Below are 26863 nucleotides of genomic sequence, written 5' to 3'. Positions count from 1 at the left end.
CACTTTCGAAGACACGGATGGTCCAACGAATGTGATTAGATTACATTACAAAGCCAAACTTGTTTTGTTATTGTGATTTTTATCAATAGAGAGTTGGTTAGGTGGTTTCTAAAATTTATATTGTATGATTGATTTATCTGTTTTCAAAAGCACAATCGATATAACTACAGCCACACAAGTTTCTTGCTCATTGTGCTTGAGTGGTATAATCAAAGAAATATGACTATCCCAAAGTGGTTGGTTATATTAAGTTTATATATATTTCTACTAATTTATGTCAACTGACGCAGCACTAATGCATAATTAAAATGAATTGCAATCAAGTAATGAACGATAAAAATATATATACATACATATATTACTACAACAATAGAATGCATGTTTTTTTAATAAAGTGATAATATAAATATTGATAACGTTAAGTGACTGCAATCAAGTGAACCCATGATCAGATTAAACAATGGTGTGTCATAAAACATAGACAAATAGAGACTGAAGATGAGGTTACCAGGAAAACATATACGGAAGGCATTGGACCGTCATTAATACCCGAAATCTATGAAAAAATATAACATGTTCGTTTGTAAGACCTCCAAGCATCGAATTTTATTACAGATTTGTCTTCTTCTTTTTTTCTTGCAGTCAATGTTTTTATATGTTGTAAAACTTTTTTGTTAAGTTACAATAAAGTTATTTATTACATACACAACAATAAAGTATGAGTCTATATAAAGTTAAATTAAGAAACAAAATTTCTTATTGATGTCATTATTACAGATTATCTAGTTCTAAAAGTATCATCCATATTAAAATAAAGAATTGAATTAGCATGAAAGCAATAAAATTAGTTTTTACAAATTCAGGTTGATAATGCATTTTTGTTGTTTGGTTTCATAAGGGGAACATGACCTTGTGATTCAAAATCAAGCCCATTGTATGTACAAATGAATGTAGAAAACAATAATATACTTCTATTAACTAATCTATAATTAAAAAATCTTCAATATCTTAGATTTATAGTAAGAAGTAAAAACAAACCGATTTACATTTGTAAAATTTATTTTCTATGTTTTAGGGCTCTAGACACGAGTATACTAAATCACAATTATGTACATAAGCAATAAGGTTGACCACTATCTGTTACGATAAATATCTTTTTGATTGTGTCGAAATTGCTAAGGATTAAAGGGGAATATGGCATGACATGATCTTCACCCAGAGTAACTGTTACACTAAATAGATATAGCCCGGTGAAGTCCAGTCCAGGACTATTCGAGGTGATGTACGATAGAAACATCTGAAGGGATGGTAGTAATCTGTCTCCAGCAGTAGGATAGGCTTTATTACATTAGTAATAGTATTAAATAGAATATTATATGACTATTATTGAACTAAGTTACGTAATTGATGATTCAGGTTACTTATATAACTTGACCTTTACCTGGAAATGTTCCGAGTATGTAATACATAGTTTTTTAATTAATAATGTCTTAAATATTTTACTCTTTTCTATTACAGCCAAGTAAAAAATACAATTAAGTTAATAGTTCTCTTTGAAGTCGGTTAAAATACATAATATGTTTGGGTTAATTTACTTAGGTGGCTCAGCTGAAAAGCAATTCGAAGATACCAGGGCAACAGATTCCATAAAGAGCAAAGTCATAACTCTTGAACGCCGGATTGAGAATTCGGTATTCAAATTCGTTTGTGCAAAATGTTGTCTGCTCGCAACTTTCATTTTCACCGCAAAACTTAACTGCACGAAAATGGACCATAAACGAATTGTTATAAGTTAGCGTTTCCGCTGCAGCAATCGAAATTTTCGATTCTCGTGCCCTACTTAACGGCTTCCGTCGGTTTGACTTGTTGATTTTAACTATTTTATGTTTGCCCGCTCACGGAACAATGGTTCGGGTGGTTTTTAGTTTCAGTTAAATGCAGGAAAGTGTAAAATCGACAGTAGGTATTTGGAGATTTAGAGGTTACATGAATAGCTAATTATTTAGTATTTTCTTGTTGTCAACTCTCACACGGATGTGTTTCTGAATAATTTTAACGGACTTTTCTTGTATGCATATTTATTTCAAATCATAATTACTTAGTATTTGGGGCGACGTGTCTTCCTTCTTCTACTAGGTCTTATAAAGATAAGTCTTATGAGGTCTCATCATAGGAGAGTCTGATTTTACTCTACTATTATGCATATCATGGTTCAGACAGGCCATCCATCTTTTCTTTTGTGTTCATGCACTTTCTTTAATCCTCTTAGTTCCTTCTCTTTATGTGCTAAGTCTCTTTCTTCTTTGTCAAATGTCTATTTTTCAATGTTACTCGCTACTTTCTTAATGTTGTAAACACAAAAACTATTTTTTTAATAAAAAATAAAAACATTTTTTTAAAGTCAAGGTTTTACTGGATTATATGAAACTTAAAATTTTTGTCATGTCCTTATCTCTGACACGACTGAACCGATTTTGACTTTCATTCGCATTACAAGGAGTAACTTAGACTACTTTTGTTTTAGACATTTTTTTATCGCGGGCAACATGTAGTCAAAAATACTTGTACTTAATCTTGCTCACTAAATATATCCAGGTGGGGTTGGTCATTGGGCTTCACAAAATTAGTGATAGCTGGTATACAAATGGTTAAAAATACTTATAATTTGATCTAAATTAAGGATATTCCTTGTTATTTTGACGGCCACGTTGGTCGAGCAGTTTAGCACACCGCCTTACTTCCAATGGTCGCGGGTTCATTTTCTCGCAGACTACAAATATTTGTTTACTAGCTGTACCCGCGACTTCGTCCGCGTAAAATAGTGACTTTGACCAAATAATAAAAAATATATATTAATAATCTATACAATAAAAAAGTTTCGTCGTTCTAGCTTCAATAATGAAAATTTTCTTACATAATTCCATACAATTCAATCAACAGCCAAAAACTAAGTTTCAAACTACTATCTTTAAAATGAAGATACTTCCATACATACCATACATACATTACATCTCCCCTTTCAACCCCTTATAACCCTTTTTCTTGTTTTTTTTAATGCTACTTATATTAGTGTCATCATGTACCAATGATAAGATGTCGCTATACTGTAACCATTTATGGCTGAGTCCTGTGGCGGTAGGTACTGATATTTTCTCAACAGCCTAAAAAGTGGATTTCAAGTTTCTAGCTTTAAAAAATGACAATACATACATACAGCATTTTAACTCCCCTTTTGACCCTTACAACCCATTTTCGTTAATTATATTTAATCAATACGCAAAAAAATAAGATTGAAGCTTAAACTTTTAAAAATTCCTCTTTCAGTCTCTTATAACCCTTTTTAGCATTAAAAAGTAACCTATGTCCTATCTCAAGATCTAGACTTTAAATTTCATTTAAATCAGTTCAGAAGTTTTGGCTTTTAAGACAGACAGACAGAGTCACTTTCACTTTCATAATAAGCGTAAGAAAAAAGCTTCATCGTTCTAGCTTCAAATATGACGAATTTCCATAAAAACTTTTATCTGCTATTTTATTTTACCCCTTGAATGGTGACAATGTGATATTTACAAATTTAAATGTCATATTTATTTATATTTAATAAACAGTTTAAACATTTCTTTAAATTCTTTTGAAAATTGGTGGTCCAGTTGGCCAATAACATAATAAAATTTTGTTAAATCAAAATAATAGATGTGATATTCTAAATTGCAAACTATCCCTCTACTTGCGCGAACCATATCTCTGACTCTACTGGCCAGAATGAAGAAACGCGTATTCCGAACCTGAATAGCTCGGATGGAACGGTAGATGTTGTTTCTTCCAAGGAAATGTTGTTCATATGTATTGACAACATTTTTAATATTATATGTTGTTTTATTCTTCAAAAATATTAATAATATGTTCTTACGCTCTTGTCCAAGAGCAGGGTCATCAGTTATAGGCTATACCAGGATTATATTTATGTATTTATCAAATAAAATTGCAGAGCAAACGTTTATTCATTTAAATTCATAAGGAGACAACGGATTGACAATAATCAGTTGCGCGCGCAACATATACAAAAGACATATATGTTTATTTATGACATATGAGCGTTAATAAGTCGCATATCTAGTACAATACTGGTGTAATTCAGAAATTAAAAATTTTTGAAAATAGACTTAATAACACAATTATAAAGTAGACTTTCCAAAATATCTAATTTTTTAGTTAAGCCATTATTATAATAAGTGTGTATTCAACCGCATAAAGATAACCTTGCATTACCATTTTCAACCCCTTACAACCCTTTTTTCGCATTAAAAAGTAGCCTATGTCCTTCCTCGGCGTCTAGACTATATGGGTACCAAATTTCATTTAAATCAGTTCAGTAGTTTTGGCGTGAAAGCGAGACAGACAGACAGACAGACAGACAGAGTTACTTTCGCATTTATAATATTAGTAAGGATTCATGAATATCATTATTTGTATGGATTTGTCGAATAGTATGTATTAAAAAAAAACCTATGTATTTATATCAATTGTCTGCATAGTTTGAAACTAGATGTCGCTGTGAATTGTCCTGAGATATTATTATTATATCATTTCTACTTCATTATTTCTATTTCAAACTTCTATTTCTATTAGTAGCGAATATAAATCTATTTTATAGATTATCGATACTAATTTCTCACGCACTTTTCCACCCATTAACAACACCAACACGAATTTACATACGAACAACCAGGACTGCATAAGTAGGAGTAGCTCGCCCACTGACGATGATTCAACTTAAGTGTGTACACACGGGTCGACACCGAGGTCGGAGCGACAGATACACGGCACTTTCTAAATCCAATTAGATCTTTTTTTTAAAGCGAGGAAATATTTTCCAAAGAACGTCACCCCGCCGGAGGGATGGCGCGACGGTGTGTAGGATTACAAAAAAACTACAGGGTGTACTCGGAGGTACCTTTGTCGATGTCGGGAATTAATAATAAGCATACGTATTCTACCTCGAGAAAGTCAAGTTAACCTCCAGTAAACAACATATTTAAAAAGTTTGCAAGTAAATAAATTCTCTTAAGTGTTTATTACTGTAAAAAACATAAAAAAATACGCGATTAATATCGAAGAATTGAAGTATATGGAACACGAACTATCTGGAAAATGTAAAGTAAACTAAAACCATCTCTAACCATTCTAAGGATATAATGTCGCTCTGATGTTAATAGAAATATCGGGATCTCAATAAAAAGATCCTGTGATTTTTCCTAATTATACTTACAAATAATTACCGCATTAAATTTACAATAGTATATGAGAATAACGTATTTTATTATGTTCTGAAAATGCAGCTTACAGTTTTTATAAACCAACTAGCTGTTTCCGCGACTTCTTCCGCGTGGAATTTAACTTTATTTTTCTAAAATAAAAGATTTTTTCTAATATAAAATTAGCCTAAGTTACTCCTTATTACATCAATTACCTGCCAAAAAAATTCCCGTCAAAATCGGTCCAGCCATTTCAGAGATTAGCCGGAACAAACAGACAGACAAAAATCGTAAAAAATATTATTTTGGTGTATGTACCATATTTATTTTCATATGCATGTAGTAAAAAACGGTTTTTTCAATATTACAAACAGACACCCCAATTTTATTTATATGTATAGATGTATAGATGAATAAATGCATAAAATTTACGTTCATAAGTGCCTAAAATGTCCTACATTAATTAATGATTTTTGATTCGATTTGAAGTATATGATTACAAAATTCTATAGCCATGTTGAGTGTGTAATACATAATTGCATTTTCCACCCTGTGTGAACACGCGCGTCAGTTGCGCCCGCGCTTGTGTGAACACGGTTTAGATTTAATAATTTACACGCGTGTGCGTGAGCGTACGTACAGTGTGCGTGTGTGCGTCACACGGTGCCTCGCCTCACTTTCACTTTTTTCGTTAATATGCCTTTTGTGTTTTTTGGATGAGTTTATGTACAATGTGTATGAGTTTCATTTTATTTTTTAATCGATATTGTAAAATATGAAAGATACAAAATATTGAAAGTTACACTAATTTCAAATGCTCATTTTTTACTAATATATCATATTCTAGCGAACCGTTCCAGCTTCGCACCAGGAAGTATTATAAATCATTAAATTTCTCGGCTTGTTCTGTACACGCATATATCTAGGTATACATATAAATAAAATGGGAGTGTCTGTTTGTAATATATGCATATGAAAATAAATATGGTACATATACCAAAATAACATTTTTTACGATTTTTGCCTGTCTGTCTGTTTGTTCCCGCTAATCTCTGAAATGGCTGGACCGATTTTGACGGGACTTTTATTAGCAGGTAGCTGATGTAATAAGGAGTAACTTAGGCTTCTTTTTGGACCGATTTTGACGAGACTTTTATTATCAGGTAGCTAATAAGGAGTAACTTCTTTTATTTTAGAAATATAAAATTTATTTCCACGCGAATGATGTCGCGGCTAACACAACAGCTAGTCTATATAAGCAAATAAACTACGGAGGCCACTTTGTTTTATACTGTGTAGAGATACGGAAATTTGGAAGAAGTCGAAACAAATGTCGTGAAAGACGAAAAAGTTCTTTAAAAAACTTTATCCTTTAAATTGTAGTTTTTTTTTAAACGTAATAATAATATATATAGACTACAATAAATTCGTAGTTTCTTATGCCTTGTTCTCGCTTAAATCTCTCGTTGAATGTGCAATGGAATATAAAAACGTCATAAAGTGTCTAAATAGCATCGATTCACAAGATTAAGCAGACTAAATAAGTAGTACTCGGCTAACAAAATAAATAAATCTCTCGCTTATGAGCATTAAAGCAATTTCGTCTGCTGGATATTTTCCCGTTTTTGTAACATTTTTCATTTCAACTACGCTCCTATTGGTTGTAGCGTGATATTATGTACCCGATAGTCTTCCTCGATAAATGGACTATACAATATTGAAATATTATTTAAAATTAGAATCAATAGTTTCTGTCATAAATAAACAAATAAACTAATAATATATTAGTACAGATAATAATTACTTCTGTCCTTTCCATAGGCTTTCAACCGTACAGTTTGTCAGGTCAGTATAGGGTTATCAATCCTTTGAACACGTAATATCTTAAGAATACTTTGACGACCTCCGTGGTCTAGCGGTCTAGCACACCGCTTTATGTCCGATGGTCGCGGGTTCGATTCCTTGCACGGCACAAACATTTGTACTCATGAGTATGATTGTTTGTATCAGTCTGGGTGTTTTCTATGTATAATATGTATGTACTTACGAAAAACAAAATTATCTATGTACTTGTATCAGTTATCTAGTACCCATAACACAAGCTTTAGCTAGCTTAACTTGGGACTAGATGGCGCTGTGTGAATTGTCCTGAGATTATATATTATAATATGATACACACATTACACTTTTATTATGATAAAATCTACTACATTAGCGTCGAAAATCTTGAAACTCGTAAAAATTATTGTACGATTTTCATCAGATCAAGTCAAAATATCGTACACCATTTTTTTATAGTACAATGATGGCAAACAACCATATAGCCTATCTGATACTAAAGGGTTACCGTAGCCTATTGACCCCTAAACACCAGGGGTGTCACGTGGACGTTGCCTACAACGAATCCTTAATATACCCTTCTTGAACAACCCCATGCTGTAGTTTAGTCTCGAGAGAAAACCTCGGCAGTTCATTTAACAATATAAGCGTACACAGGAGGACTCTACTCCTAAATTTAATACTACGATGAAAATATCTTAATACCAAAGGCCAATTCTCGTACATGTACGAGAATATTCGTACGCTGCTTTCTTGTTTATAGTTGCAAAACAATATGAAATATTAATAGGCCGATATCGGAAATTGAAAAAAAGTGAATCGGCAATGGAGGAGCGACCGCAGTGCCAGACGGCGCGCGCGCAGATGTTTCGCAACCAACTAGTATGTGTGTCAAACGAGCGCCTTATGTCACGCAGGGGAATGTTTGCCACTTACCATCGGCGTACAACTTGGACTTTATAATATACTAGCTGTACTCGCGACTTCGTCCGCGTGGAATTTAACTTTATTTATCTAATAAAAGTAGCCTAAGTTACTCCTTATTACATCAGGTACCTGCCAAAATAAGTCCCGTCAAAATCGGTCCAGCCATTTCAGAGATTAGCCGGAACAAACAGACAGATAGACAAAAATTGTAAAAAATGTTATTTTGGTGTATGTACCGTATTTATATTCAATTGCATGTAGTAAAAAATGGTTATTTCAATATTACAGACACTCCAATTTTATTTATATGTATAGATGTATAGACTATAACCAGCAAACGTTGTTTTGCTATATAAATTGAATATCGCTATTAATATATAATATATTAATAGCGATATTAATCAATATCGGCATAATTTTTAAATTTTAGGTCATATGTATTTTTTAATTACGAAAAAAAATTGTCAGGAAGTAACCACCTGATAAAGGTTAATTACTGGTAAAGTGATAATAACTTTTTTTTTTACTAGATGTATAACAAATAGCTTACTTCCCAGACGTACTGAATAAATAAGAAAAACAAGAATTGCTCAAGCCGTTTCGGTGGAGTTTTGTTACAAACACACTGACACAAAAATTTCATAGGACGAATAGGTATTTGACGCCTCGGTGGTATACCACATACATGTATATAGTTTAGCATGCTGCCTTACTCAGATGCTCGCGGGTTCGATTCCTCGCACGGTCGAATTAACAAAAAATGTATCTATGTATTTACATCAATTGTTTCGTACCCATAACATATTCTCTGTTTAGCGTGGGACTGGATGGATGCTAAAGTAAAAATACTATAGTTTAGCATGCTGCCTTACTCAGATGCTCGCGGGTTCGATTCCTCGCACGGTCGAATTTACAAAAAAATGTATCTATGTATTTACAGCAATTGTTTCGTACCCATAACATATTCTCTGTTTAGCGTGGGACTGGATGGATGCTAAAGTAAAAATACTATAGTTTAGCATGCTGCCTTACTCAGATGCTCGCGGGTTCGATTCCTCGCACGGTCGAATTTACAAAAAAATGTATCTATGCGTGAGACTAGATGGATGCTAAATTATTAATTGATGATAATGGAATGGAAGCTCATAAAGCAGGAGTATATTTTTATCAAAATTTATTAATCAAAGCGATGCCTGCCTCTAACATAATAACTTTAATTATCAGTAAAATTACGTGTACTTTGTTTGACTCAATAATAATATTTGATTCCTGTGATACAAGTCTTGAGCTTAGCAATCCCTGCATTGCTGTTAAAATATTTTTTTTCTATAATAATTAATATAAAGTGTAATAAATAAATAAATTTCAAGATGGCGGCCATTTTCATATATTATTACTATATATATTTTACTAACAACGTATATTCGATACAATTGTTAGTGGGTGACAAAAAAATACATTAACGCGATAATTAGGTCAAGCATTGTAGCCACTTGAGGTTAGTATGCGCATGCGCTGCATTATTTGTCGTTACTCAGCCCTTTAATGACGCATGAGGCATTCAAATTATTCTTGTAGTAAACATTTGCTGCGTGAAATTATATTAGTTGGTATTTGTTATTTTTGTATGGATCTTATTGGAATGGTGCAGCCGCATGCGTTTAGTGTAAACCGTTAGAAAAAAATCGATTTACACTGGCGGGACACTAGCGTAGGATGAGACTAATTTTATGGAATAATAGGGTAAAAATAGTTTCTTTAAATAAAGTAATCTCTTGATAAAATTTGGTAATCAAATTAACGTCATTGTTGGTTAAGAATTAAACAAAAAGTCATTTCTTGATATATTTTTTAAATCTATCTTTTATATCTTTTTTAACTCTTCCGGTTAAAATAGGAATCATAAAATCTAATCTTGAATTGGAAACGATAAGAGCGCGTGACATAAAATTCATATAATACCTAATAATATAATATATTAATCAAATTTACTTAAATGGAACTTATATATTTAAAATAAAAAAACATATCACACATATGTATAATATCGACAAATCTTGATCAAATTTATATAGAACCAAACGAGAAGTAACTAGGAAATAAAAAAGATTAATCAAAATCGGTTTTTAATGTAACATACAAAAAAAGTCTAATCTAGTTGTAGGAGCTGATTTTTTGTAGTCAGAACTTGCTTTTTACAATGCAGTTAACAGCAGCAGTGAGTCTGTTTTCGGCGCACTGATTTCCCCGGCCACCGTCTAAACTTTCCAACATGGCGCCCACCTGCGCCTGGGCAGGCAAGCATTATGCAATACTGAACAATAACATTTTTTAAACTACTCCGTAAACTTAGTATATATCCTAGGTCTTATTTAATAATTGGTGTTGTTGTCTTCAATATCAAAATTCAAATTCAAATTCAAAATATCTTTATTCATGTAAGTCTATTAGAGACTCTTATGATATGTCAAATCTACGGTCAGTTCGGAATGATTTCGAGATGAGAAGAACTGACAAGAAACTCAGCTCGTATTTTTTTTTAATGTTGTACATATTTATATAGTGACTGTTAATTAAATAAAGCGCCACTTTAGTAATATATGTTTTCAATGTGTAATGGGAGCTGTCTGAAACCAGCGATTTAGCGGTTTTGCACACCGCTTTATGTCCGATAGTCTCGGGTTCGGTTCTTCGCAAGGTACAAACATTTGTATTTATGAGTATTATTGCATCAGTCTGGATGTTTTCTATATACATATATTAAGTATGTTTTTACAAAAAAGTATATATGTATTTATATCTATTGCCTGATACCCATAACACAAGCTCTGCTTCATGTCCCACTACTAATGGGACTAGTGGGACTAGATAACGCTGTGTGAATTGTCCAGGAGTATTATTATTATTATTATTTTTATTAATCGACTGCTTTTGTGGTCTGGCATCCAGGAGTATTATTATTATTATTTTTTTTTTCCCAAAAATTCTCATCTCCCCTCTTTAAGGAGAGGAGATGGCAACATATCCCCGGCAGAAGCACAGTCGGCCGGGGTTCAGGGCCCCAGGGACAGAAACCGGCGTACAATGCGGGCAGAATCTAACTTATTATTATTATTAATCGACTCCTTTTGTGGTTTAGCACAACGCCTTACTTCCAATGGTCGTGATTTCATTCCTGGCGTAACACAAACATTTTTATTCATGAGCAAACCTTTTTTTAGGGTTTTCTACGTATAATATGTATGTAATTTATAGTCAGTGGTCAAATTGAGTGTATAGTTTCAATGTTAATTTAATTATGGTCGAATTTTGACCACTAGGTGACCACTAGTAGCTCATAGGTTTTACTGTCCCCTGACAACCGTCATATGAATATAATTGTTGAGAGAATCCAGTACTGATAATCCCCCTTATCAAATATGACATTGAGGATTCATTTAAAACATATCCTGTTTCCTGTACGCTTCCTTATTTAAAATGTCTATTTTTAATTTTATATCGACTCGTCTTTGAAGAACTAGAGCTTGTCTAATTAACAACTGATATACATAAGTACTTGAATACTTAGGCTTTATAGTATAAACTAGCTGTACCCGCGATTTCGTCCGCGCGGAATTTAACTTTATTTTATAAAATAAAAATAGCCTAAGTTACTCCTTATTACATCAGCAACCTGCCAAAAAAGTTCCGTCAAAATCGGTACAGCCATTTCAGAGATTAGCCGGAACAAACAGACCGATAGACAGACAGACAAAAATTGTAAAAAATGTTATTTTGGTGTATGTACCGTATTTATATTCATATACATGTAGTAAAAAACGGTTATTTCAATATTACAAACAGACACTCCAATTTTATTTATATGTATAGATTAGAAAAAGGGGGAAGGTATTTTTAAGAGTTAGTAATGGTCTAATTACCATGTGAACTCGTCCTCCACGCGGGAGCGTTACAAACAATAAGTATAGATATACAATAATAGGTAAAATAAATATGTATCTATTATTATTATAGAGGTCCTCAGTGTATATTGTAAACCCTAATGTAGACCGAATAGATAAAAATAGAAACTTAATGAACGCACTCCATTCATTAATTTATCAATGGTCCGTTGGAATCACATGGCGATACGTTACAGGAAGACCGCGATATTCATGTAAGCTGCGGTTATCATCGTAATTGTTTCATATTTCATTTATTATTTAATTCATATAATTCACACTGATATTTACTGTAACCATGGCAACTGCGAACGTAAGGAGGTCATGTACAAAGTCATGTACAAGCATACCTCAGTCTAACCTATTTCAGTCGCTGCCAAGCAGCTTCCCTCACTTCTCTCTTTCTCTCTTCCTAGCTAAATATCCGACATGGAGTTAGGGTCAGATTTCCTTATTTTTCTCCGGCACTTTACCCTGTACCTGACATCGTCCTCACACTCTATCATGTCCCTAGCAAGTACATCCTCCCTTTCCTTGGTCTGCCTCTGCTTCAACAGGGGAAGTTGCAGCACCAAATTACCGACGTAGTCAGATGGCCAAGCAACTTACCTTATCTGATGTATAAAATTCTCGTGTCAGTCCTTGTAATAAAACTTCGAAACGGATTGGCCGATTCTTATGGAACGTTGCGTGTATAGAGAGACGAAGTTATTAGCATCTATGGATTAATCGTGCTGAACCCAGCATCCAACGTGTAGCAGAGAGGGAAACTCCAAGCAGTTCCCAGGTGTACGTTTAAGAGTCCATTTTCACTCAACACTCACCGTCTCCGCTCGTGTTTCTCTCCCTGCCCAAGCAAATGTGGTAGGAGCCTGCTAGGGCCGCTTTAGATACACGTTCCAATATAGGACGTACTGAAGTTCTAGCAAGGCCAAGATCTTTAAGTATTTGTTTTCTATGTTAGTGATACCATGACATATAGTCCTCCACTGGTGCCCCACCAGCGTATACCGTTAGCTCAGGGAGTAGCAACATTCCATTATCATCTATTAAAAAATATAGTACGGATATTAATAGTATTTAAACTAATTAAAGATATAGGAGTATATCTCAATTGTAACATTGTAACATGCCTTGTAATGTGTAACCTTGAACGTTTAAAAATATACCTACGACGTTTATGTCATTAACCTGCTATAGGTTATTGACACCGCACAGCTGTTCATGTCATTGTCATTGCGATACGATTATTTATCGCTTTTAAATGACAACGTCGTGCCCTAGTGGTTGACTACCTGAATTCCATCGATCAGTCTTAAGTTCAAATCTGGCCGGAACCGAAAAAAATTGTTTGTCAATATATATTTTTGGCTAAAATTTGGTTAAATTCCGATGGATTAAGTCACATTTTGGGGATTAGAAAAATTAAGGGTTGATGGTAGAAGGGTAAAAATTTAAGGTTGTTGTATGTTTTTAATGTCGAATCATAAAAAAATTAAACATAAAATTGTATCGGAAAATAAAAAAATTCTGTCTCTTTCCATTTAGGGGTATGAAAAATTGTTTTCGTACTATTCTCAGATCTTGGACAGAGAGAGAAACACGAGTGCTGAAGGTGAGTGTTTGACGTACGTCGCCAAGGGGCTCCTTAAACCTACACCCGGGTACTGCTCGGAGTTTCCCTCTCTGCCACGATGGACCCGGCGCCCGCACCGTGAATCCATGGAATGCTAAGAATCCTCGCTCTACACTTTTAAAGTTACAATATTAGTATGGCTTTTAGTTTATCAAGTTTCAATCAAAAATATATGTAAGCGGGATAAAGTTGCATTAAATAAAATTGTAAGATCTAGAAAGTCACGTGTACATAAAAGTTTTAAGTAAATAAAACACTTTTGGGGAAATAAGGGCAATAATATAAGCAGGGTGGTAGCCACGTGCTAAGGTTTACAAATTCAGGGTCCATGTTGAAATATAAACACGAATTTCCTCGTATGTCGAAACAATCACGTTATTTAGATTACGCTGTCATTGGCTTTTTTCTTCAATTAAAGAGGAATACTATTTTTTTTTTAATTTACGCCTATTTATTTTATATAAAATACTTTAAGACAATACAAAAAAAGCATTACAGACGCTCCAAGTATTTGACACACCCATACGCATATATACTCATTTGTTAATTGTTAAAGTTTGTGGCCAAATTGAGAACATTATTGGTCTTAAAAATATTTGTTTATAATCTTACTGAATGTAAATTAATTATGGTCGATTTCGACCACTGGGCGACCACTATTTATAATAATTATAACACATGTCCAAAGTTCACAACTTGAAGAAGGGCGGTCTCATCCTAATATTTTTATATAAACTAAATAGGAAATTCTTCTATTTAGTTTACACTCTCTCACACACTTTATACATAAAGGAAGTGGAAGTGAACTATTTTTTTGGTACCGGCCAGCGTATACATGTATACAATTATTGCAGGACGAATCACTAGAACATTTTTCATCCGCCCCTCAAAAAAAAACAAATTAAAAAGTACTGAACTTTCAGCGTGGAAATACTTTCGCATTTCATTGTCTGTCCCTGTATCACTTTGGTCCACATGTTTTTCCTTGCCGCAAACAACGTGACTCGAAGCGGTGTAACTTTAAAACTTCCGATTCTAATTTCGTCATTTTTCAAACGCTTGCACGTGCTTTATTTACATTTTAACTTTTTCTATGAAATAGAAATATATTTTTTTTATTCAAAATAATCTTAAATTGGATCACTTAATGAGTTAGAGAAAGTAGTCTGTGTTAATTCCACTTGCCTACTTCTGTCGCCAAGACATTTGTTTTATAAAGTATATTTCGGTTTAAAGTTTTAAATATGCATTTTGGCCCATTTCAGAGGGTTAACAAAATAGGAATTATAAATATCAAACATAAATAATTTAATCAAAATGAAATTATGTAGTGAAATAAGTCAATTGTAATTAGTTCACGAGTATCACGGATTATCCAGCCACTATTGTATTCTTATAAAAATAGGTCAGTCTAAAAAACAACTAGAAAAGACTCCTGATACACCAGGGTTGTCATGTGCGCGTTGCTGACCCTTAAGAAACCTTAATAGAGAACCTCTAGAGACTACAGCATGAGGATTTTCAATAAGGGTTATTGAAAATCCTCATGCTGTAGTCTCTAGAGAATAACTTTGTAAAAAGACTGACCCACGCAGACTTTTTAGAAAGTCTCCAAATATATATTTAATTTAATTAATAACCTTGGATAATTAACTCAGCGCCATCTAGTCCTACGGTAAGTAGAGCTTGTGTTATGGGCACTAGAAAACTGATATAAATACATAAATATTTTTTTGTAAATACATACATAATATACATATGTATGTACATAGAAAATATCCAGACCGATACTAACAATCATACTCATGAATACAAATATGTGCAACGTGCTAAGAATCGAACCTGCGACCATCGGAAGTAAAGCGGTGTGCTAAACATATAGACCACCGAAGACGTCAAAATAAATTAAGATTATAAAGATTTTAGTAGAATAAAGATTATCTATTTATATTTACTTAAAAATCCCACAATCAAACTATCTAATATCAGATACGAGAGTGTGTTTGTTTGTTCAACACGATAGCGTATTTGTGTCATTGTTATCGTCCGTGCCCTAAATACTGCGCGCAAGTGGTCAGTCGTCGATGGATTTTTTTTCTTCTCCATATCTTAACACTTCAAAGTCGATAGGTTGATCGGAATTAATTATCTAATACCTGGCCGACCGAGCTTGCCTCGTCTATTTTACTTATAGTTTCTAAAAATAATAGTTTTTTTCGGATACGACACTTCTTTACAAACATTTGAGAAGTTAAATTTAATTGAGTATGTATGTATATATACAAATATGTAGTTATTATATTTATAAATTATAGATATTGTGTATATGTGTAATATATGATTATGGACTCGTTTAATTGGAATCATAGGTTTTTTTAAACTGTTATTTTAAAATAGATATATATATATGTATATATATTAAATGCTCTGTCCACATAAATATCTGCTTGCCCTATGGTTGTCTGGGAGAAAATGCCTTAGTGTTAAGTGAGGTCGTCTTAATGATTTTCTCTTCCATTCCTCCCTGTTCGAATTCATCTCGTTATTCACTTCCTTTCTTACCATATTATCTTTTACACAGTCCATCCATCTCTTGTCGGCCTTCCTCTGCCGTTATAACCATCCACATTCATATGTAATACTTTCTTTAAGATATTTTCTTCATATATATAATTTTTATTGTATTTTATTTTAGTAGTTTAAGTCTGAAAGTGTAACAAACATTCTTCTATCTATCCATCCATACTCTCAAACTTTCGCGTTTATTATATTATTAAGTTATTTGATGACATACAATATAGATATAGATGAATCCTGAATTCATCTATATATTAAGCTATTATTAATTTAGTAGTCTTAAATTGCCTGAAACATTGCTAAAACAAAAAAAAAGTTCTTTTCATGTAAAAACTTGACATTCATAAGCGGCTAAAATGTCCTACATGAATAAATGATTTTTCAATTTGAATTTTAATTTAACAATTCAGTTATTTTAAGTAATTTTTCAATAAATCTTTTTCCTAGTTAACTAGTAACTTTGTTAATAAAGCATACATTTGCATAACAAATATATAAAAAATCGTATTTTATATATTTGTTATGCAAACATTATGCTTTATTAGGAAAGTTAGCTATGTAGTTAACTAGGAAAAAGATTTGTTGAAAAGCAAAAGCACATTTAAATACAAAATTTCAATACTTAGATCCGTGTCCGATATACACTAAATAAATATATATACATACATACAAGAATATATACCACTTTAGATAGCGCGATTAGAATTGCGATTAGAATTATATATTTCTAATGAGTAGTTATTAATAATAATGTATTCAATGCCATTAATTTATAATATCAGCTTACTATATATCTATATATACGAGTATATATAACTCAAAGGTGACTGAAATAGTGATCTACCAACGCACAGCCCAAACCACTGGACGGATCGGGCTGAAATTTGGCATGTAAGTAGATGTTATGACATAGGCTTCCGCTAAGAAAGGATTTTGATTAATTCTACCCCCAAGGGGATCAAATAGGAGATGAAAGTTTGTATGAAACTTTGTCAATTTTAAACCGATCGGGCTGAGAGTTTGCACGCATAAAGCTACTATGAGGCGATTTTGATAAATTCCACCCCTAAGGGGATAAATTAACGCGAGCGAAGCCGCGGGCAAAAGCTTGTGTATATATATTATTGTCGTTTGTATATATATTTTAATGCATGTATATTACCGATGCACCGGGTGCACGGTGCATCTGTAATATTACAGAAGTTTACACTAGTGGGGCATCAGTGGATGATAAGATGAACATGAGGTCAGATCAGTTAATAATCTCCACTCCCTGTAATCTTCACCCCCTAACTATAATCTCCACCCTCTCTCTCTAATATTAGTTTACAAAAGAGCTTTCCAACGTGGGTGCCATGTAACATTCTGGTTGTTTCGAAAAACGTGGCAGCCATATTCCACGTATTGTCATAATACGAAGCCACACAATCTGCGAAGTTTTTTAAAACTTATTCTTATATTTACATCAATTAAATTGGCAAAACATTTTCTAATATTTTTATTTACATCTTGAATTTTTCCTGCCTTTTCGGGTTCACTCTCCGTTTGACTATTTTCGTTTTATCTTATTTACATATAATCTATACTAATATTATAAAGAGTTAAAGTTTGTGAGTTAGGTTGTTCGGGGTAAACTCGGTTAGTATGAGGATATAGACTGTATAACTTCATGCTACGACCAATACGAGCGGAGTTGCAATACAAAATGTTATAAAACAGGGAAAACGTGATGTGGACAAAGTTGTGAGGCTGACCCTCAGTAGTAAAATAATAAAATCGTATCCAAAACCTGTCTGCTTGTGTATTAAGATTTTACGTAAAAATGGCTAGAGCAATGAGGATGAAAATTTCATGTTAAATATGAGTCAGACTTATAAGTTACAGAAAGTAGATAAAATTCCCTTAAAAATTATATGTGTTGGACCATATTTATAACATATTCTGTGACATATAGAAGAGCTTCTTTCTTCTCAAGGTCGGCAGCGCACTTGCAATTTTACTAGCATTGGGAGCTCATGGGCCGTGGTAATCACATACGGTGAGCCGCAAGCAAGCATGATGAACAAAGGAAGATGTAAAGAAGTAAATCAAGTTACTTTATTGTTGTTTAATAAGTTAAATTATGAACATCTTTTGTTTTGTGTTGAAAAATTCAGTTATCATAAATTGGGTTTCAGAAATTTCTATCTTCATCGAGCGATAAAATTCTACAGGAAATTGATTTATCTCAGTTGTTTAACCTATATCTAACATGTCACCAGATAAACTATGGGTACAGAGGAACACGTAACAGTATACCTTCATAACAGTTGTGGCCGTTATAGGGGCATTTTGTGTTTTCTTTTAAAAGATTCATCCATCATCCATTATTTATATTTTATACTTTTGATTTGGCATTAAAATACATACTCATCGTTAGAGAACGTATTTAATGTCAAATCAAAACAATATGTATTTTATAAATATTTAATAAAGTTTTGTTTTGTAGGCCATCCTTATCACTAAAAGGTATAAAATATAAATAGAGGCTATGAATAGAAACCTTATCTCAGGCCTATCGAGTATACATATAAAAATTCATCAATATCTGAACCGATTTTGATGAAATTTTATAAGACATGTCATTAAAGTCTACCACGTAAGTTAAAAATAAATAAATATATGTTGTAAAATAAATGTAATATGTGCAAATAACTGTATATTTTCAACGAGACGATAACAAAAGAATTTTCCCACACTATTTATCTTCCTAACACTTACACCAGTCATATTAAAATTATCAACATACAGGTGATTCAACATACAAAAATTTTCGTTTGTATTCAATGATTTCTTATCTGATTTTTAATATTGAGTGGCGTTTTCGATATCACTGATAAAGTGGCGGCGGATATGCTTTTCTCAATGAAGTAAAAAGGAAGAAAGAATGTACATGTAACTTACAAACAACAAGATAACAAGATAACCGAGGTGGACTTTGAACAAAGTGGTTTGCGGGTACCTCAGTCTCACCTATTTCAGCCGCCAAGAAGCTTTGTAAGCTGTATTTTGGTCTTAGGGCGAGATAGAATACGGAGGTCTAACATCTTAGTACTCCAGATGGAAAGGGTGTTATATGCCAGTAGAATTACAAAATAGTAGGGATTACATCTCAGTTCTCCATATAACCAACGTATGGTGGTACTACGGGCGTCACATGATAACATGTTCATATTCTAAAAGCAATTATGAATCAACAACAAATATATACATATAATCGTCATATACATGAATATGAATACATATAAATACGGTACATACACCTACATAAGATGTTTTACAATTTTTGTCTGTGTGTCTGTTTGTTCCAGCTGATAAATACGACGGGACTTTTAGACATCAGTCTAAAAGTCCTCAAAATCGGAAGGCTACTTTTATTTTAGAAAAATAAACTTAAATTGAGCAGCCAATTAAACATAAATTGTCACCATTTGCCATCAGGTAGTCCGTTAGTTTTATATACTTACGGGTTATATCAGGCTTATACCTGTGTGTATATTAAATAAAATTGCAGAGTAAACGTTTATATAATATAATTATTTTTTCTAGGAGACAACTGATTGACATTTATGAGTTGCGCGCGCATGCTCGTTTGAGCACTGCTTATACAATGTGTTTTTATACATATACAACCACATTCTTATATTTTATTAGCAAAATAAGATTACATCTTAAACGCTGATTATATGCAACAATACAAATTTATTGAGCCTATAATTGGTTTGCAGCTTAGAAACATTATGACTAATTACATGAAATTATTACATGAAATAATTACATTTTCCATGAAATATTTTTTACTCATTGGTAGTAGGTGCAGTAACTGACTTCTGAAGTTTCTTTTTCTTCAATTACAATTTTCTTCAAAAACCATCAATTACAATTATTTGTTTAAAAAACTGTATCTATTTTTCTCTAAATTGCAGCAATCTTTAAAAAAATATATACAATCATATATGACAATAGACGTGCTGCCACCAGCACGCGCGGTCAACGAATGACAACTGTTGAGTTGAACCAACTCTACGGCAGGGTTGCCAACCTCAAGAAATCAAAAGTCTAATAAAATCTAGATACTTAAGCCCTATTTGGCACTATAATCTTTACATCATACTATTTAGATTGATTTTCGAACGTCGACAATCGTAAATTACGAGGATGAAAATGTCCTCGTACAAAAGGGCAAATCTCGCAAGGTTGGCATCCCTGCGCAGGCGCCTCTGTCTACGCACTTTCACTGCGCGTGCACACCGGTGGGTGGGGCTTCTTTTTTTATTGTTTTGGCCCACTTTTGGGATTGTTACGTCATCGCATCATGCATCGCACTTGCATTGATCTGGTTGTAGGAGACGTCACGCGATGCGCGCGCACCAATGTCATTAATAAACATTGTTAACATCCGATTCTGTATCTGTGTTACCAGAGATGAACTAAACACTCGTTTGCTTTTTTTAATGATTATGGAATGGTGCTCCCGCTTGCGGTAACAGTTTACGCTGGCGGGGCACTAGTGGAGGATGATAGGATGACTATGAAGTCAGTTGGTATATCGTGACAAATTCACCGGGAAATTGTCACTATGGTTTCCAGGAACCATGTGGATGTCAACCTGCATACCATAAATAAAATCGTATGTTACAAAATATTGAGAATAACTTTTAAATAAAACTAAATTGTCTGTCTTATCTACGGGAAACAAACACTGTCATTGTTTTCTATTACAGCACACTGTGCCTTTAATTACTTTCATGCTTTCTTTCATGTGGCATGTATGTGTTGTATTTTTGATGATGAAGAACCTAAAATATGGTCGAGTGTAGTAATGGCTGCATGGCTCATCCGTCATACTTGTGAACGAGTGCTACTTGTAGGGACTAGTCTGCTCTAATCGACGTCTACGAGTCATTTACTCATATTGTACATTTCATATTTTGACTCTAATAAATTAGTACTAATTAGTAATTTGTATTCACTCATTTTATGTTAAAAATCTAAAATAACAACATTTATTTAAAAGGCCACACGCAAGATTCTTGTTTGTTCTTCTTGTTATCACAGCATTCCGAATGAGAGGAATATTAATAAATTACTATGACTATTTAAAAATGCTTAAATATATTTGAATAAAGGATTTTCTGTTCTATAGGCTGTTTCATCGTTAACCGTAGTCAATATATGTCAGTTATGGTCACATAGACAAAATCACGGGCAGGAGCTGGTATTTTCTAAACATAGAACATTTTTTGCTGGTATTCTTTTAAAAACAAACCTATATTATTACTTGCAGGCTTCGAAACTAATCAAGATTATTTGGTCTTATTAAAAAAAATCTTCCTGATCTCTACATCAATATATAAAAGAAAAACAACTAACGCAATTGTCTATGATGTATTTGTTGCAATTTTTTTATTCGTATTGTATAAATTAGACATCGTTTGGTAGCGAATTTTGTTTTTAATTTTTTTAACCATTTAATTGGTCATCTGAAATAAAAGATCGTGACCATTTTATTCACATATATGTATGTAGGTATGTAGTTTATGTCACATAAAAAAATAAGAATTGAAAACCTCGTTCTTTTGACGTCGGTTAAGACTAAACATTTTTTTTGCGGAAGTCTCACATGGAGCATCTTAATTTTGTTTTATTACGATAAAATAAAACAAGTGGCGATTGGTGATTAAAAAAAAAAAATAAAAACAATGAATTATTTGTAATTTATTGCGATGACTTGGCTATGATGATATCATGAGGATAATATAGTTAGAATATTATAGGTATATTGTTTTTGATGACATCATGCTCCAAGTCTTCGGGCTATCATTCCACCAGATTTCATTCATATCGACGCAGTAGTTTTGGTACTTTGAAGTGACAAATTTATACAAATATATAAAATTGAAGTTTCTGTCTGTAATATAAAATTAACAGATTTTCACGAAATTCAATGCAATATAATAATATGATATGAATGCATAAAAAATAATTCAAACGAAATTATTTATCTGTTAGTTCGTTCTTACTAGTGTGCTGATTTTATTTATTCATTTATTCTTTATCTATATAAAATAAATTTACAATTGGTGAGCTTAATGCCATATGTCATACCAGCTGACCATTGGGTAAAAACAGAAAGCGGTTTTAGAGCAGTAATCGGATAAGGCATACTATTGTTATTTACCTAACTTAGATAAATGTGTCAAAACTAATCTGCTTACATAACAATCTTATATATAAAATTCACGTGTCACAGTTTTCGTTCCCGTACTCCTCCGAAACGGCTTGACCGATTGTCATGAAATTTTGTGAGCGTATTGAGTAGGTCTGAGAATCGGCCAACATATATTTTTCATCCCCCTAAATGTTAGGGATAGTCCACCCCTAATTTTTTTTTTATTTTAAGGCAAAACGTTTGCCGGGACAGCTAGTAATGATATAAATAAATACTTTGTATAATAGATAATTTTATGTTGTAATTTATGTAAAATATTGTACGACGCCATTTTATTTAAGAAAATAATCGTCTTTAGATTTTCTCAAACCTTAGGTCTTTTAAAAAAAGAACAAAGAACAACCGTAACCAAAAATTGTCTCCGGTGCTGTGCACAGCACTAATGTACCGTATGAAATATAAACAATACTATTTGGTGTTCTTTTTAAAAGAAAAAATATTTACTTTTGTGTCACCGTCTTGCATCTATTTATTATTCCCGTCATAATCAACGTTTTTTCTACGAGATGCGTCTGCGCAGCGCCCGAGTGCAATGCCCATAGTGTTTCGGGTACCGACCGGTCGTTGACCCGGGTGCATGTGATTTTTTTATGATTACTCTCTAGTTTGGGACTCGTTCGTAGTGAGTGTTGACCTTCATTTTTTTTATCGTGTCATTACCCGAATGCGCTTAGAGGTTAATGACTTTTAGTGCATAGTATTTTTTTGTAATCTAATGTTGATAAATATTAATATGCATGTGAAAGTGAGTTTGTTTGTCACCAATGAAACGGAACTCCAACAGTATTTTTTATTATGGACAATTATAACAGCATCATCTAGTGCCAATATAAGCAAAACTTGTTTTATGGCTATAGATTACTCATAGAAATACATAATTACGGTTCATCTTGTAAATACATAATATCCAAAAAACATCCAAACTAATAGAATAGAATAGAAAATCATTTATTCAAATAAACTTAATTTAAGCACTTTTGAATAGTCAACATTTTTTTCAAATCTACCGCTTATTCGGAAAGCTGTCTCATCACAAGAAGAATAAGCAAGAAACTTGTGTGTTGCACTTTTAAACAATCCTTGTAAGTTCACATTTTACAAGTCGAAACGTGTGAATACAAACTACCAACCAGTACTAATTTATTTAGGCTCAAATACAAACAATCATACTCATGAATACAAATCGTGGCCGGAATTGAACCCATAACCATCGCAAGTGGTGTGGTAAACCGCCAGATTATGAGGTATAATGAGTCATAATTATTTATTTATTTATTTAACTTCAATGCACACAATATATAATATATAGTACAGTACATTTGGCGGACTTAACACCATGCGGCATTTTCGACCAGTCAACCATAGGTGGTGCAGAGAATAAATGTTATATAGTAAACTCACACTAGATATGTTTAATGACACAAAGTTGTCATGCAATTAAAAAAGGCGCCAGGAAACGTTGTGCTAAATATTAATAGACTTTAACTAACAACCAGTTTTGATGTATACAAATACTGGAGGCTCTGCACGGATGCGTTACAAATCTTTCTTTTCTCAGCTTATTCTATACTATAACACGAATGTATTATACATATAAACCTACATCTTGAATCGCTGTAGTTATTGCTGAAATCAGCATTTAAAAGATATATCTGATAGCGGCAGTAACTTTGTTTTATACTATGTAAAGATATATGGTTGTACTATTTGTTTGGCTGAACACACTAATCTCCAGGACTACTGGTTTGATTTTTTTGTGTTGGATCACCCATTTATAGAGTAAGACTATAGACAATATGACATCACGCTACAACCGCAGTAGGTAGGTCGCAGTGTTACAGGTCTGAAGCATCTGGTAATAATCCAAACGTAAACAAAGTAAAACTTTGTACCCCTTTTTACGAAAGATGCGCAGAGAGATGTGCATGAATGAGGTGATTAACTTATATGAGATGAGAGAGAGGTGCATTAACTTATAACCGGCAAAACAGCGTTTGTTGACAAATTGCTATTGAAAACGTAATTCAAATAAAAAAATCATTTATTCTAAAAGGAATATTAATTTTTTTACCCTAGCGTCCAGTTTACTATACAGATTAAATTAAGAACTTGCAAAGAACTCAACTGAACTGCTTTCTTTTTTAAAGTCATTGTATACTTATGATGTCTATGTCTAACACTAAATGAAAATCTCGTGCATGAACAACTATTGCCATGCATGTTTGACACTTTCAGCATACGCTACAAATGATGAACTTTGGCACTGTGTCTTCGACTAGATCAATTAGAAGTACATTTTCCTTGCGCCCGCCATACAAATCGCAGTTGAAAACGTAATTGATTTCAGCAAACTCTCATCTGAACCTGAACAAAAGATGAACTATCGCGCTGCGCCGTACGACTAGATCAATTAGATGCATTGACATTTCACACGTCCCACTTTCTATTATAACATTCAAAACCTCAACCGTCAAAATTATTATAATGGTGACGTAACAACGTCAGTGGGACATTAGGTTTGTGGAACGTTGCGCAAACAGATTTCGGCATTGCGCAACTAGTAAAAGTCGGCCGGTTTGCTTCCGCAGTTGTGACGTAACGACTCTTAACTGGCACACTTTTGTGGTAGACCATGAATTTTTAAGAAGCGAATAGCTTTGCCTCGTTGCATTTTGCTTTAATGGCGTGGATGCTCTGTTTTTGTGGTTTCTTATATAATTTGTACTAGTTGTGCAAATATAGTAGATATTTTTACTTGATCAATTCAAAATATCTCCATTTTCTATAGATCTGTTACAGACAGGATATCAGACAAGAAACTCAGCTCTTATTCTTATTAAATGAGCTTGTACATGATTACAACATTACATTTGCAGATGCATTTTTGTCAAAAGGAACGAAGAAAGAAAGGAAGGACCTGACCTCATGGTTAGATCAGTTAGCCCATAAATAGCCCAATAAGGCTCAACAACAACAACAATCCTTAGAATTAAAAATACCTGTCTGATTTTTTAACTTATTTCATCTAATCTAAGAAGTCTAATATTATGTTAGCGAGTCCTTCGTTAGGATACATCTAGCTAGTACATTATAAAATGACATAAGCACAGAAAGTAATGCTGTGATGACAGTTTACGTCTTTTTTATATTCTTTTTCATTTTTGTTTCAGACGGAGTCAAGATGGCGGCGCGGTACCTTCGTGTCACGTGTGCATTAACTAAAATTAATTTATAAGTGACTCCCTTTTGAAAAACTTTTAGTTAGCGAAATTATTTTGTGATTTTTACCGTTTACTTTTTATATAAATATACCAGGATAGCATAGTTTGTAAGGTAGTTTGCAAAAGATTAAAAAATGACGCAGAAACGGAACTTCTTTGTCATTTTTTGACGTTCAGGGATCGTGTTTGGTTCGTTACTTATTTTAAGAAGTGGCGTTTCTCAATTAGTTATTATTTAATCTTTTGATATTGAACTTATTCTGACAATGGCGCGTCCTAGCTACCTAGTAGTGATCTCAAATAATGTGGCGAGGATTCGCGCAAGCTCACACAATCACTGCCATTGAGCCTCGAAAATGTTCTTTAAAACAACATCGGTTAAGTCTGATTTAATTTGCGAAGGCTGCTGTAGTTTTATTTTAATTGGACAGTCATTTTTTTTATTCATTAATTGTGTCTATCTCCAGAAGTTTGGAACCGAATGTTGGTTGTGTCGTGAAATCAATTTGAAGCCAATTTTAATGCTTAAACAATCTATTTGTATATCTTCCATATAGAGTAGCCAAGAATTGACGATTAAGTAATTTTACTATACCTACATAGAATTTATACGATTTTATACGGTTTAGTAAAACAAGTATTGTAAACAACATCTAAATAAACAGCGAAATAAAAAATATATCTATTGGCATGAAATCTGCATTCACGTTGCAATTTACAAATCCCATACTTAATAATAAACAGCAGTGTCTCTTAAATTAGAAATTTTGGAAATTCGACCTTAAACCAAAAAGATTGTAGTCGATATTCTGATACATGATATAGAGAGTTAATGCAGTTTGATATTGAGTGTGCGAAATGTTGGTTCCATTATTGGTGATAGGCAGATGACGTCATGCGGTGCATCTTTGAATTAATCTTTGTCAGATTAACCATTATAGATGTCGCTAGTTTCATTGTTAAAGTAAATATTCATACTAAATATATATTTTTGGATGACTGATCATGAAAAATGAAATTTATCGTATCCATTCAATTTACAAGTTAGATATATTTTAAGATAATGTAATATATAGTTTAATGAAATAGTTTTAATGTTACTACAATGTAAATTGGTTGTAAATAATTTTGAATCTATAAATAATCGAATGTTTAATTATAAATATTGACTATCCTTGTTTAATTATTCTGTTTTA

General features: G+C 32.9%; 1 protein-coding gene across 1 annotated transcript in view; it reads left to right on the top strand.

Annotated features, from left to right (window-relative positions):
* Positions 1-26311, top strand: part of LOC131854227 (CCAAT/enhancer-binding protein) — a 28556-nt gene extending 2245 nt beyond the window's left edge. The window contains exon 2 of the mRNA XM_059205360.1: positions 25617-26311. The gene's annotated coding sequence lies outside the window, so the exon portion shown is untranslated. The remainder of the gene's footprint in view (positions 1-25616) is intronic.
* The last annotated feature ends 552 nt before the right edge of the window (positions 26312-26863 follow it).

Source organism: Achroia grisella, unplaced genomic scaffold, assembly GCF_030625045.1.
Source record: "Achroia grisella isolate CSIRO2021 unplaced genomic scaffold, CSIRO_AGI_Agris_v1 utg971, whole genome shotgun sequence".
Taxonomy (NCBI): Eukaryota; Metazoa; Arthropoda; class Insecta; order Lepidoptera; family Pyralidae; genus Achroia; species Achroia grisella.
This window is presented reverse-complemented; position numbering and strand designations above follow the sequence as displayed.